The sequence below is a fragment of the Trachemys scripta genome, chromosome 1 (assembly GCF_013100865.1).
Source record: "Trachemys scripta elegans isolate TJP31775 chromosome 1, CAS_Tse_1.0, whole genome shotgun sequence".
NCBI lineage: Eukaryota > Metazoa > Chordata > Testudines > Emydidae > Trachemys > Trachemys scripta.
In genome coordinates, this window is record NC_048298.1 from 19,478,257 (window position 1) to 19,492,959 (window position 14,703).

At 42.4% G+C, this 14,703-nt stretch overlaps 1 non-coding gene across 1 annotated transcript; it reads left to right on the forward strand.

The window, feature by feature from the left end:
• The first annotated feature begins 2,841 nt into the window (after positions 1-2,841).
• LOC117871432 lies at positions 2,842-2,975 on the forward strand. The gene has a single exon (XR_004644232.1). It is a non-coding gene; the product is annotated as a U4 spliceosomal RNA (small nuclear RNA).
• Positions 2,976-14,703: the final 11,728 nt, after the last annotated feature.

The window sequence follows — 14,703 nt, forward strand, 5'->3', positions numbered from 1 at the left end:
TCCACACTACCCTGCTTCTGTCGGTGGTTCATGTCCTCACCAGGAGTGCTTCCACCTACAGAAAAGGGGCACTGTGGGGGACTGAGAGCCAGGGCTCTCAGTTACACATAGCTCCACACCGGGAGCCCAGCTGCCCCCTGGGGACTCTCGCCTCCAGCAGGAAGATCTACACCTGGAGTCTGGTTGTCTGCTGTGCTCCCAGTGGGGAGTGGGAAGCCCAGGCAGCAGCTCAATCTGGGAGCCTGGGTGGCAGCCCAGCTTGGAGTGGAGACCAGGCAGCAGCCCAGCTCCAGAGCAAGGAGCTGGCTTTCTTGTCAATTTCACGGCCCCGTTGACATAGCAGGGCCCTGTTGGTGTAGCAGGGGAGTTACATCAGTGGGAGGAGCATTTCAATGTGTACACCTCCACTGTTTTGTCAACAAAAGTTGACTTTTCTCAACAAAACTGGGTAGCATAGACAAGGCTCTTGTCTGGTCTCCCATAAGGAGGGGCAGCAGAACTCTTCTTTGAATTAATGAGGTTCCTGGTCTTTTTCAACTACCATTATCCCTTTCACCAAAAGGAGATGGGGTCACTTTGGATCGGGTAACTATGGTTTAGGAGCAACCCCATTTTTCAGACTGAAAGTTTGACTGTCACCAGTTGGAGGCTACTAAAAGTATGGAACAACTTTACAGAGATAGTTTGTGTTCTATGGGTTTGTCTGTAGCAAGTTATGTGCCCAAAATGTCTTTATATTAAAAGGGGTTCAGGGTTGTACAGACCTTTGAAAGCAAAAGTCTTTGCAAGTCAGTATGGGAAAGAAAAACAAAACTAGCTGGCTGGTGTACATATCTATATCAATGTGTACATAATGGCTTACTGTCTGCCATTTTCTTTCTGAATTTTCCCTACAAATGACTAACAGAATTCTTGCTCACCAGTGACCCAGGATTTTCAATCTATGACCCAGGATTTTCATGCAATTTACTGAAAAATTCAATGTGAAATAAATGAGCTGGTTCTGCGATTCAGGAAACAGGATGGAATAGGGCGGTCAAAAATTTTCCATCATAACTGTTTTTTCAGGGGGAAAATTGTGCTTTTGACTAAATGAATTTTTCCCAAAAATTGCCTGTTTTTTTGTGGAAAATTTCAATTTTTTCCAATCAAATTCTTTTGGTTGTTTAGCTTTTGCCAAATACACAAACATTTTGAGGGAAATCATATGGGTGAGAATTAATCTTTTTTTGGTTTTGTCAAAAATACCCATAGGGGAAAATACACATACTAGCTATAGTTAAGATGCCTTATTAGAGACCAGTACCCAGCTATGCAGACTGGTTTGTTTAGGGAGACCCCTCACCCCATACACATTTCATTCAGTTCTCTTGTGCATTTGTTACCCAACAGGAATAATAACATTTTATTACCACCAAACTTAAAACTTAACTGAATTTTGATCAAAATGTTACAGACTGTTACATAACAGAAATGCAAATGCGGTTTGGCCTAGTCCGTCGTTTCCCCTTTCTCACCAACAGAAGCCAGTAGAGATCTCCCTCCCCTGTTCATCTGGAATTCTTAAGCAGTTCTTGTCCAGTCCTCTCCCAGCTCACTAACAGGTGTCAATAGGAGGCTCTCTATGCTGTAGGGCAGTGGTTTTCAACCTGTAAGCCATGGAGCCCCGAGGTTCCGCAGACTACGTCTAAGATGTCCAAAGAAGTCTGCACCTCCATTTGACATTTTTTAAGGGTTCGGAAATGAAAAAATGTTGAAAACCACTGCTCCAAGGCTTAAAGCCAAAGAAAGCAGTGCTCTTCAACACCACAAGGTGGACATTTTGGAATGCCATTGCAGACTCAGGGCCTAATATTCCTGTCTTGCTAGTGTAAATCAGGAGTAGCTCCATGAGTAGCATAATGGAGTTATGCCAATGGGAGAGGACAATTAGGCTGTCAGCCTTCATTTATGGACATCTCTGTTTTACACAGTGGGAGGCTAACAAAATGATAAAAAAAAACATTGGCCCAGAAAGAAGAGGCAGAGTTTTCTGCCCACCCACACTTTCTACTCATTCAGGATCACAAGAGGAGATTACCAGGATATGATGACTACAATGTAAGGAAAATCTTTTTAGAGCCTAAGGCTAGGCTTACTTATTCATTGTCTGAGACTGAATCTAAAGAATCCTTCAGCATCAAGATAGACATTTTAAATATTTTTGCTGGAGGCTAATTTTTAAATAACTGACTGATTAATTAGTAGCATCAAAGAACTGAACTGTGCATCACCTTATTTACCTACTACAATGAGTAAATCTAATCATTTCAGGCTTTGATGGTATCCACAGGATTGGTTCGCAGTTGCTGACTTTTGGGGATGAAGATGAATGTACAGAGCAAATTCTCAAAATGGCCTGATACTCCTGATGTTTTCAGTAGGCAGATAGCAGGTGCACATCTCTCCACAAGGTTTACATCAGATATCTCCCCCCTTCCTCTTCTGGAGCTGATAGGAGGCTGCTTCCCTGTATTCCGCAACCTATGGAGAACATGGGGGCTCTCCCACCCCCTCCTCTGCCTGACTGGCATGTAACAGCTATAATATGAACTCCTATAATCTTTCCTCCAATTTTCATTTTCTTTTTTTTTTCTGAAATGGCCCCATTTCTCTCTTACATTCCTCTGAGCTTTCATTGTTTCTGTCCCCATATTTCTTTTCATCTCAACTTCATTTTTGTCCTGAGTTGTTTCTCTTACAGGAGACCTGGGTTCAAGCATCTGCTTTTCCACTGGCTTCCTGTATGACATTAGGCAAGTCACTTAGCCTCTCTGTACCTCCGTTTCCCACCTGTAGAATGGAATACTGCAGTGGCAGTATCGTAGCCAATGAGGTTAATCCGAGGCGCGATTATTGCTAATTGAAAACTCTGCCCTACCTCCCAGGGGTCATATCAGGATAAATACATTAAAGATTGTGAGGTGCTCAGATACTAGGGTAATGCAGGTCATAAAGTACCACTGAGTCTCTTACTGTTCTATCCCATATAATTTATTGGATATCTCCATCCTGGTTATTGGGAAGAGTGGGGTGGGAAGAGATAGATCAACCAATGCCTTCAGGTATGAAGCATAACTGTCCCTGCTATGCCTCTGAGCCCTCTCCATTCCACTCTGCCCTCAGACACCACCAGGACACAGGGAAAAGATAGGTATTCCGTTGCCTGTCTCCTTTCCACCTCCACTGTACTGTGCCTCCTGGTTCGTAGATTCCAAGGCCAGAATGGTATCAAAGGGGTAGCCGTGTTAGTCTGGATCTGTAAAAGCAGCAAAGAGTCCTGTGGCACCTTATAGACTAACAGACGTATAGAAGCATGAGCTTTCGTGGGTGAATACCCACTTCTTCGGATGCATGTAGTGGAAATTTCCAGAGGTAGGTATAAATATGCTAATAAATAAGGCCAGAATGGTTCATTGTGATCGTCTAGTCTGACCTCCTATATAACACTGGCTATAAAACTTCCCTAAAGTCATTCCTAGACCATGTCTTTTGGAAGAACATCCTATTTTGATTTAAAAATTGTTGGTGAAGGAAAAATCCATCAAGACCCCTTGTTAAGTTATTCTAGTGATTAATTCCTCTCACTGATAAAAAATTACACCTGGTCTGAATTTGTCTAGATTAGGGTGAGAATTCCAAAATATCGGGACTGCCACAGGGGGAACGCCTTTTCAACTGTTACACTCACCCGTCCAAGTCTTCGGCGGCACTTCAGTGGAGGGTTCGTCAGTCGCTGACGGTCTTTGACGGCATTTTGGCAGCGGGTAATAAACCTTGCCGCCAAAGAAGGAAGTATCCGCCACTGAAATGCCGCCGAAGATCCAGACGGTTGAGTGTAACAATTGAAAAGGTGCTCCCCCGCTGGTCACCTCCGCCTAAGCAGCAAGGGAAAAAAAACAACGCCTGAAACAAAATATCAGGACAAATGGCATCCCGACCGTACTTCGGTTGGGACACAGGACAAACTGCTCGATATCGGGCCAGTCCTGATTTTATCGGGACGTCTGGTCACCCTAGTCTAGATTCAGCTTCCACTATTGGATGGTGTTATACCTTTCTCTGTTAGACTGAAGAGCCCATTATTAAATATTTGTTCACTCAGTAGATACTTATACACTGTAATCAAGCCACCTCTTAAACCTTTTCTTCATTAAGCTAAATAGATTGAGCTCCTTGAATCTATCACTGCAAGGTGTGTTTTCTAATTCTTTAATCATTCTTGTAGCTCTTCTTTGTATCCTCTCCAATTTAGTTGCAAGAGGCTGGCATTCTTTTAATAAAATGTAAGCACCAGTGTCAGACAGCAGTGTTTGGGACAGTGCCCAGGGCTGGATTATAAAACCAGGACAGTCTGGCAAAAATGGAACTCTTGGCAGTTGTGAGTGGCTGAGCCATTGGTAACATCACACAGTCATTTATTCATCAGAGATGTACAATAAGAGTACATAACTAAATTTGTATTACATCATGGACCAAAGGAGTTCAAGAGACTTGGCAGTTTCTCAAGGAGACAATATTAAAAGGAACTGCAAACTACCACACTGTAAAGGAAAGACAGGAAGCACAGTAAGAGGGCATTATGGCTCCACCAGGAGCAATTTAATTTAAGGAATCCTACAGAAAGTGGAAACATGGATTAATTGCTAAGGATGAGTACAAAAGAATAGGCATAAGCATGTAGGGACAAAATCAGAAAGGCTAAGGCACAAAATTAGTTACACCTACCAAAGGACATAAGAGGAAATAAGAAGAGGTTCTTTTAAATACCTAAGGAACAAGAGAAAGATGAAGAAAATAGTAGGTCTTCTACTTAGCAGCAAAGTAAAGCTAATAACTGATGGCAGCAAGAAGCCTAAGGTTTTTAATTTTGCTTATTTTGCTTCAGCTTTCACTAAAACATTAATGGTGAACAGATACTCAACATAATGAATACTAACAAAGGGAAAGGTCCACAAGCCAAAATAGGAACAGAACAGATAAGTTAATGTATTCAAACCAGTAAGGCCTGGTGAAAGTCATCCTAGGGTACTTAAAGAACTAGCTGAAGCAATTTTGGAACAAGATTAGCAATTATCTTGGAGAACTCATGGAAGACTGGTGAGGTCCCAGAAGGCTGGAGAAGGAAAGACATAGTACCTGTCCTTAAAAAGGGAGACAAAGAGGACCCAGGGAAGAACAGAGCAGTCAGCCTAATTCCATACCTGGAAAGATACTGGAAGAAATTATTAAACAATCAGTTTGTATGCACCTAGAGGATAATCGGATCATAAGGAACAGACAGCTTAGATTTGCCAAGAACAAATTATGCCAAACCAATCTAATTCTCTTTTCTGACAGGGTACCTGACCTACTGGACAGGGGGGCAGTAAAAATGATATCTTGATTTTAGTAAGGCTTTTGACACAATCCCACATGACATTTTCATAAGCAAACTAGGGAAATGTGGTGTAGATGAAATTACTTTATGGTAGGTGCACAACCTGTTGAGAGACCATAGTCAAAGAACAAGGACCTACACATACCACACAACAAAAACACTAACCCAGGAACCTATCCTTGCAACAAAGCCCATTGCCAATTCTGTCCACATATCTATTCAAAGGACACCATCATAGAACTTAATCACATCAGCCACACCATCAGAGGCTCATTCACCAGCACATCTACCAATGTGATATATGCCATCATGTGCCAGCAATGCCCCTCTGCCATGTACACTATTAAATTAGGCTTTAATAAAGACTGGGAGTGGATGTGTCATTACACAGAGTAAAAACTATTTCCCCATGCTATTTCCCCCCTACTGTTACTCACTTTCTTGCCAACTGTTGGAAATGGGCCATCCTGATTATCACTACAAAAGTTTTTTTTTTCCTCCTGCTGATAATAGCCCACCTTAATTGATTAGTCTTATTATAGTTGGTATGGCAACACCCATTTTTTCATGTTCTCTCTCTCTATATATATATATATATATCTTCCTACTGTATTTTCCACTGCATGCATCCAATGAAGTGGGTTTTAGCCCATAAAATCTTACGTTCAAATAAATTTGTTAGTCTCTAAGGTGCCACAAGTACTCCTCGTTCTTTTTGCTGATACTGACTAACACGGCTACTACTCTGAAACCATACTCAAAGAGTAGTTATCAGCGGTTCACTGTCAAACTGGGAGGGCAGATCTAGTACAGTCCCATAGGGGTAGGTCCTGGGACCAGTGCTATTCAATAGTTTCATTAATGACTTGGATAATGGACTAAAGAGTATGCTTATAAAATGTTCAGATGACACCAAACTGGAAGGGGTTGCTAGCACTTTGGAGGACAGGATCTGTATTCAAAATAACCTTGACAAACAGGAGAATTGGTCTGAATTCAACAAGATGAAATTCCATACTTACAAGTCCAACATGGGGAATACAAAATGCAGCTACAACATGGGGAATAACTGGCTAGGAGGTAGTGCCACTGAAAAGGATCTGGGGGTTATAGTGGATTACAAATTGAATATGAGTAAACAATGTGATGCAGCTGTGAAAAAGACTAATATTCTGGGGTATATTAAAAGCAGTGTTGTATATAAGATATGGGAGGTAACTGTCCCACTCTACTCAGCACTGGTGAGGCACCAGCTGGAATACTGTGTCTAGTTGTAGGTACCCACTCTTTAAGAAAGATGTGGATAAATTGGAGAGAGTGCTGGAGAAAGCAAAAAAAATGATTAAAGGTTTAAAAAACTTGATCTATGAGGAACGGTTAAAAAAAACTGGGCATATTTAGTCTTGAGAAAAGATGACTGGGGGTGGGGGAACCTGTTAACAGTCTTCAAATTTGTTAAAGATTGTTATAAAGAGAATGGTAATCAGTTGTTGACCTACCTTCATTGGCTTGGAGAAGTAATGGGGTTAATATGCAGCAAGGGAGATTTAAGTTAGATATTAGGATAAACTTTCTAATGACGCAGGTAATTAAGATCTAGAATAGGCTTCCAACGGAGGTTATGGAATCCCCGTCATTACAGGGTTTTGAAAACAGGTTGGAAGAACACCTGTCAAGGATGCTCCAGAGATTTCCTTGGTCCTACCTCAGCTCAGGGAGCTAGACTTGATGACCTCTCGAGGTTTCCTTCAGCCCTATAGTTCTATGAAAACAAACTGCATATGGACAAGGGTAATGTATACATACATCATGCATTCAATTATGAACAGTGAGATAGATGTACTGTGTCACTGTGATGGGGTGTGTTCTCCAGGCTGGTTCTGAGAGGGCTGAATTAGGCCAGGTGGGTCCAATCAGCCAATTAATCAGCAAATGATATATAAGCTGTGTGGATGAAGTTAATTGTGAGGAAGCTCACCTGTGAAAGAAGAGGAGAGGCCTGTATAAAGCCCAGGAGCTTAGAGTAAAAAGGGGCTGTCAGGAAGTAGAATGCAGTCACTTCTGGAGGGGAGGGGAGAGGATAGGATAGGATAGGATAGGATAGGATAGGATATGATATGATATGTGTGTGGAGATCACAGAGGCAGGTAGCCTACAGCTACTCCCTCGGAGGAGGGAGTTAGGAGGCTGGCAAACCCTGGGAGGGCAGCCAGCCAGACAGGTAGGAAAGGCTCAGGTAAAGTGGCAACAAGATCCAGGAGGGAATAGACCTTGGCTATTAATTAGAGGGTTCCTGAGCTGGAGCCTGGACTACAGGGTGGTCCTAGGTTCCCCCTACCAGTCACTTGGAAAGTGTCACTGCTGGGCAGGAAATGGAAAGGCTGCCTGAGCCGGTTCCTAAGAAGGGACTTTGATATCCCAGAAGTGGAAACAGCATGGTGACTTGGCCAGAAGGCCAACTCATGAAGAGGCAACAGCAGCTCCTGGAGCAAGAGAGGTGCTACAGAGTGATAGAGAGATGAGGTGCAACTGCAGGAAGGGGCTTTGGCCTTGCAGAGCTAGTCCCCAGAGAGGCCAGGAGGAGGCATCATCTAGTGGTGAATAGAGTACACTGTGACAGTCATATTTAGAATTAAACAGAAATAGCTGTTACTATAACTATCCTAGGCAGTCGTATCACCGCCCATTACCATAGTACCCAGTCACCTCACTATCTTTAACGTAGTTATCCTTGTAACCCCATGAAGAGAGAGAGGTCAGTTCCTTTATTGCCATTTTACAGAAATGGAACTAAGAGCCTGAGTGACTTATCCAAGCTCACACAGGAAGTCTGGGGCCAAGCAGGGACTTGAACCCACATCTCTCAACTTGCACCCTAACTATTGGACTGTGCTTTCTCTTTAAACTACAGCTGATGAAAGGGTCACATAAGAGGCGGAATGTTTGGCAGCAATCTCTTGTTCTAATAACTGGCAAGCAGAGTCTGAAATTATGATACAGCAGGGGTGTGATATATAGGAAATATCATCTTTGAAAACACAAAACTAATATAAGACTTTAAACACACTGGCCTGATTCACTGTTGCCTTGCCATTGTGTAGTCAGTTACATCACTGAAAGTGGGTAGTGTTGGAATGGTAGCATTTCACACCCACTGTGTGTAAGTGTAAGTGACTATATAAGGGGCAGAGAAAAGGGAACTGGACCCCCCTGTGTGTTACACTATTTTCTATACTCGAATGCTAATGAATTTCACATTATGTAAATTCACAGTAAGCAAGCACTAGAAGTACGCTTAGACACAGAACACTGTTGAGTTTGCCCTTCGTAGCTTTTTGCATTTTAAATAAACTGGTCTGTAAGGGTATGTCTACACTAAAAACAACCACCTGCAGCAGCAAGTCTCAGAGCCAGGGTCAACTGACTCAGTCTCCTGCTAAGTTGCTAAAAATAGCCAAGTACATGTTCCTGCTCAGACTGGAGGCTTGGATCTGAAATCTGGCAAGAGGGAAGTCTCAGTGCCCATGAGCAGAGTCTACACAGATATTTTTAGCCCTGTAATGTCAGCTCATACAGGCTCTGAGACTTGCTGCAATAGGTTGTAGGTTTTTTGGTTTGTTTTTAATGTAGATGTACTCTAGGAGGGCTTTTAAGCCAAACTTGGAGCACATTGTGCAATTGATTTTTCCAGAAGAACTCCCTAGTAAAAATCAATGAGGAGTTCTGCTTAATGATCAATAGTACAAAATGGCCTTTGGCTTGGATTAGGAGTGAGATCAGATCATCTGATAAAGACAGCAAATGGTGCACATCTCACTACAGATGCATGGGGTCCCAACTTGCTAGTTATATTCCATTTACCTCCACACCAAATTGCTCAAAGAGAAAGTAAAATAAGGAAAATCCTCACTATTTTCTTTACTACATTTATCATTTTAACAGAATATAGATGTACTAGCTGATTTAGAAATAGTTTTACTGGGAAGTGATGGGTAAAGATATTTAGACAAGAATTTCCAAAGTGAGTGGTGATTTGGGGTGCCTACTCTGAGACCCCTTTAGGATGCCTGAGTTTTCAGAAAGTGCTGCAAACCCACCTTCTGAAAATCAGGCCTCTTTAAAAGTGTCTCAGATTAGGGTTAGAGACAAATCCTCTCTATAGTCTACATGCTGGGTGAATGCTTTATCCACTGGGCTATTAGAGACACTTCCCCTTTTTGAGAGAGAGAGAAAGAGGACTTAACTAGCTCAGGCACCTAACTCCATGGCTTCCCATTAGGCACAACTCCTTTTAAGGGGCAGGGTTTAGGCTCTGCCTCTTTCATTGGTATTTACTATTGGCTAGCATAGGCAGCTCCCAGCTGAGCATGTTAGTGTGTATGAATCCCATTCTTAGCCATCTGATACTCTGCATGTATTGTAGAGGGAGCCTGGATGACTAACTCACAGCTGCTAATTCCATTAGGCGGCAAGGTGCCTAAAAGGTAGGCATTACACTGCTATGTCAGTTCCGTTTCTGGATGCAGCTCTGAATGACCAAATCACTTTTGAAAATTGAACTTAGACTCTAAAGTCATGAGAGTTATGCACCCCTGAAAATTTTACGCTTCATCCAATTTCAGAGGTTCCCCTCCCCACTGAAATGCCCCTTCTCCCTGCCCCCTGAAATAAGTAGGGGGACCACTAACTTAAACCTAATATATTGAGGCTTGTTCTTTCAAGATACAAACACAGGCCCCACTCTTACATATATGCTTAAGGCTTTGCAACTTTATGAAGTAAAAGGAGCCCCACTCACTTACCCTAGCTGAAAACCTGGTCCACAATTCTGTTTAAAAGGAAGGGGTGAAAATCCTGGCCCTATTACATTCTATGGCAACGCTCCCACTGACTTCAGTGGGGACAGGATTCCACCCAAAGAAATGGCTATAGCAGGAGCCAGGGTGTTTGAGTTTGGTTCCAAGTTCTTAACTCCACTTTCCTGGCTTAGGCAAGCCACTAAGGGCTACTTTTGCAAAGGTATTGAGATGCCTAAAGGTGCAATTGGGTGCCTACTGGCCCTTTTTAAAAAGGACTTACGTGCTTAAAGCCCATTGAAATAAAAAGACTTTCTTCTCAGGGTTATGTAGCTTAATTCATGTTTAAATTGCTGTTTGGTATACTAATATCATGGTTACAAGGAAACTGCTTTGGACCTCTTTAGTCCCTCTCCAGTGCAGCCCTTACATGAGAGGCCTGACTTCTTACTCCTCCCCTGACCAGAGCCACACAGTTCAACCACCCAGGGATGGGTCTTAGAGAGTTGGCCCCCCTGATTCCCAAACATGCTAATGTGACAGTCCCGACTCAATTTGACAACTGAGCCCTTTCACTCAGGGGACCTGTCACCAATGAGGGGATTAAAGCAACTCAAACAGCTTCTTTAAAACAAAGCATTCATCCAAAGGTACAAAGCATGTAGAGTGAAGGGTTAAAAACAAGACGGGTATCTCTATTGAAAGCATCTATAAGTGCCCTCAGCCCAAATAACCACCCTCTGGCTGGGAGAAGCGGACTGCCTAGCTCACAGCAAACTCTCTCCTCTTTTTGTTTCCTTGCCAGCATGTCAGGTCTATGATGCCCTAGGCACCCTCCCTTAGCTCATCCAACTCCCTTCCCATTTCAAAGGCCCAGGGTCCTGTAATGGCTGAATGTTCCTTTTGATCTCTCTTCTCAGCCTAGACAAAACAGCTAGGTCACTAGGGTTGGGGCCAAGAGTTGCCTCTTCACCACTATAAACCTGGCTATTCTGTTGGAGTGTTTGCTGGGATGCTCCTTACCTTGGCCATTGTATTGTCTTTCCTGTTTGGTTCCCCTAACAGCCTCTTTTGATCTAACTCCATAACAAGTAACCAATCATAATCAGACACGGAAACATGCACCTTATTTGAATAAATAAATAAATAAATAATAAAGACACAGAAATCATTCCCACTTCATCACAACTAGTCTGAAGGATTATATGTCTATATATGCACAGTATTAATCAGAACTCTGAATATAAAGATGAGATTTAATTTACCTGTACTTATATTGCAGAGTAACTTAAGTATTTGCATTACATAGCAGCTGCTGCTGCTGAAGCAAAAAAAGGACCAGATTCTCAGCTAGGGTGAATCAATTTAACCCCACTGACTTTGATGCAACTGTGCTCATCATAAGGATATGGCCTTAGCTTTTACATAGCAAGCAAACTTTTTACCTTCAATTGTATGCTTCATGCTGTACTCTAAGTACCTTCATAGTATCACTCATCCTGTTACGCAAGCCTACATTCTTCTGTGCTTTCACAGATTTTAAGGGCAGAAGGGACTGTTATGAATCCAGTGGTCTGACTTCCTGCATAACACAGGCTATAGAACTTCACCAAGTGAAATCAAGTCCAACAACTTGTGGTTAAACTAGAGTATCTTTTAGATAAATACTCACTCTTAAAGATATCAGGTGATGAAGAATCTATCAAACCAATTGGTAAGCTGTTCTAATGGCTAACTTCCATCACTGTTAAAAGAAAATTGTGCCTTAATTCCAGTTTGAATTTGTTTAGCTTCAACTTCCAGCCATTTCCTCATTGGATAAATAAGTATCACTTGAGCAAATATTAGTTAGGCACAGTGCATTTGTGTTCTACTCACCAGCTACATCACACAATGTAGAGATCAGCTAATGACAACCTTACCCCCTTAGGAGAAAGTGTCACCATTTGCAGCACAGAAGACCAATTGAGACGTTTTAATCAGTATCTCTTTACTAACTTTTTTAGTTAGTGATCATGGTGGCTTCCTTGCGTTTTCAAAGGCTAATATATGCATCTAACAACGTTTTTAAAAGAATATCCTCCTGTGATATAGATAATATGCCGAAAAAATAATTGCCAGCTCTCTTCCAAATGCTAGTCTTATTTTCCACCGGATGCAGAACAGCTATAGTCACTCTAAGAAGAGATGGCAATAGCACAGACTTTTGTAGGATAATATTTCTCACACATTCTGATGTTGCTCCATATTTCCCTGTCCCGTTTCTGGGTGCCAGAGCTCATCAGGTATGTGACATACATTACGTGCTTTGTTCGGTGAAAAGTGTAGTGTAGCAGTTTCATAGGTGTGAAGCCAATGTACCGCACATGAGGCATAAGAGGTATATTGTTAATACAGATTTACTACTAATCTGCAAGGAACATCGAAACTAATTTTCTGCCAACACCAAGTTCCCTGTCAGCTAGACAGAATGCCCTTCTTTAAATTAGTGCTGCTCTTGAGCAGTGAAAATGAACCCAAAATCCATGCACAGAGCCTTGTTCTTTCTGCATGTCTGTAAATTTGGCAATGAAACTGTGTAGCCACTGTACATGTACAGTATATGTCCTTTATATAATTGGTCCCAGAAAAGAAACTGCATGATGTAGCTTGACCGTTTTCTGTGGGAATGGGGAAGACCCAATCATTCCTAACCTAGTGAGTATCCGAGATGTTACGGAGGCATTGTCAAGGATTATCCAGCCCTCTGACTACTACCCCATGCTACTCATCCATGTGGGCACAAATGATACTGCGCGGTGTGACACTGAGAAGACCAAGAGTGACTACAGGGCTCTGGGAGTACGAGTGAAGGAGTTTGGAGCACAGGTGGTATTCTCTTCGATTCTTCCTGTCAAAGGTAGGGGCCCGGGCAGAGACAGATGCATCATGGAGGTGAATGCCTGGCTGCGAAGATGGTATCGCCAGGAGGGCTTTGGCTTCCTAGACCACGGGATGCTATTTGAGGAAGGACTGCTAGGCAGAGATGGCGTTCACCTTTCGAGGAGGGGAAAGACCCTATTTGGACACAGACTGGCTAACCTAGTGAGGAAGGCTTTAAACTAGGTTTGACGGGGACAGGTGAGCAAAGCCCGCAGGTAAGTGGGGAACATGGAGAACTGGGAGATGGGTCGGAAACGAGAGGGAGTGTGAGCTATATTGGCAGAGAGAAAAGAGGGTCAGGACAAAACTGGGAGGAAAGATCAAACCAGTATCTTAGATGCCTATATACAAATGCGAGAAGTATGGGTAAGCAGGAAGAACTGGAAGTGCTAATAAATAAACACAACTATGACATTGTTGGCATCACTGAAACTTGGTGGGATAATACACATGATTGGAATGTTGGTGTGGATGGATACAGCTTGCTCAGGAAGGACAGACAGGGGAAAAAGGGAGGAGGTGTTGCCTTATATATTAAAAATGTACACACTTGACTGAGGTAGAGATGGGCATAGGAGATGGAAGTGTTGAGAGTCTCTGGGTTAGGCTAAAAGGGGTAAAAAACAAGGGTGATGTCATGCTAGGAGTCTACTACAGGCCACCTAACCGGGTGGAAGAGGTGGATGAAGCTTTTTTTAAACAAATAACAAAATCATCCAAAGCCCAAGATTTGGTGGTGATGGGGGACTTCAACTATCTGGATATATGTTGGGAAAATAACACAGCAGGGCACAGACTATCCAACAAATTCTTGGACTGCATTGCAGACAACTTTTTATTTCAGAAGGTTGAAAAAGCTACTAGGGGGGAAGCTGTTCTAGACTTGATATTAACAAATAGAGAGGAACTCGTTGAGAATTTGAAAGTAGAAGGCAGCTTGGGTGAAAGTGATCATGATATCATAGAGTTTGCAATTCTAAGGAAGGGTAAAAGGGAGAACAGCAAAATAGAGACAATGGATTTCAGGAAGGCAGATTTTGGTAAGCTCAGAGAGCTGATAGGTAAGGTCCCATGGGAATCAAGACTGAGGGGAAAAACAACTGAGGAGAGTTGGCAGTTTTTCAAAGGGACACTATTAAGGGCCCAAAAGCAAGCTATTCCGCTGGTTAGGAAAGATAGAAAATGTGGCAAAAGACCATCTTGGCTTAACCATGAGATCTTGCATGATCTAAAAAATAAAAAGGAGTCATATAAAAAATGGAAACTAGGACAAATTACAAAGGATGAATATAGGCAAACAACACAGGAATGCAGGGTCAAGATGAGAAAGGCAAAGGCACAAAATGAGCTCAAACTAGCTACGGGAATAAAGGGAAACAAGAAGACTTTTTATCAATACATTAGAAGCAAGAGGAAGACCAAAGACAGGGTAGGCCCACTGCTTAGTGAAGAGGGAGAAACAGTAACAGGAAACTTGGAAACGGCAGAGATGCTTAATGACTTCTTTGTTTCGGTCTTCACCGAGAAGTCTGAAGGAATGCCTAACATAGTGAATACTAATGGGAA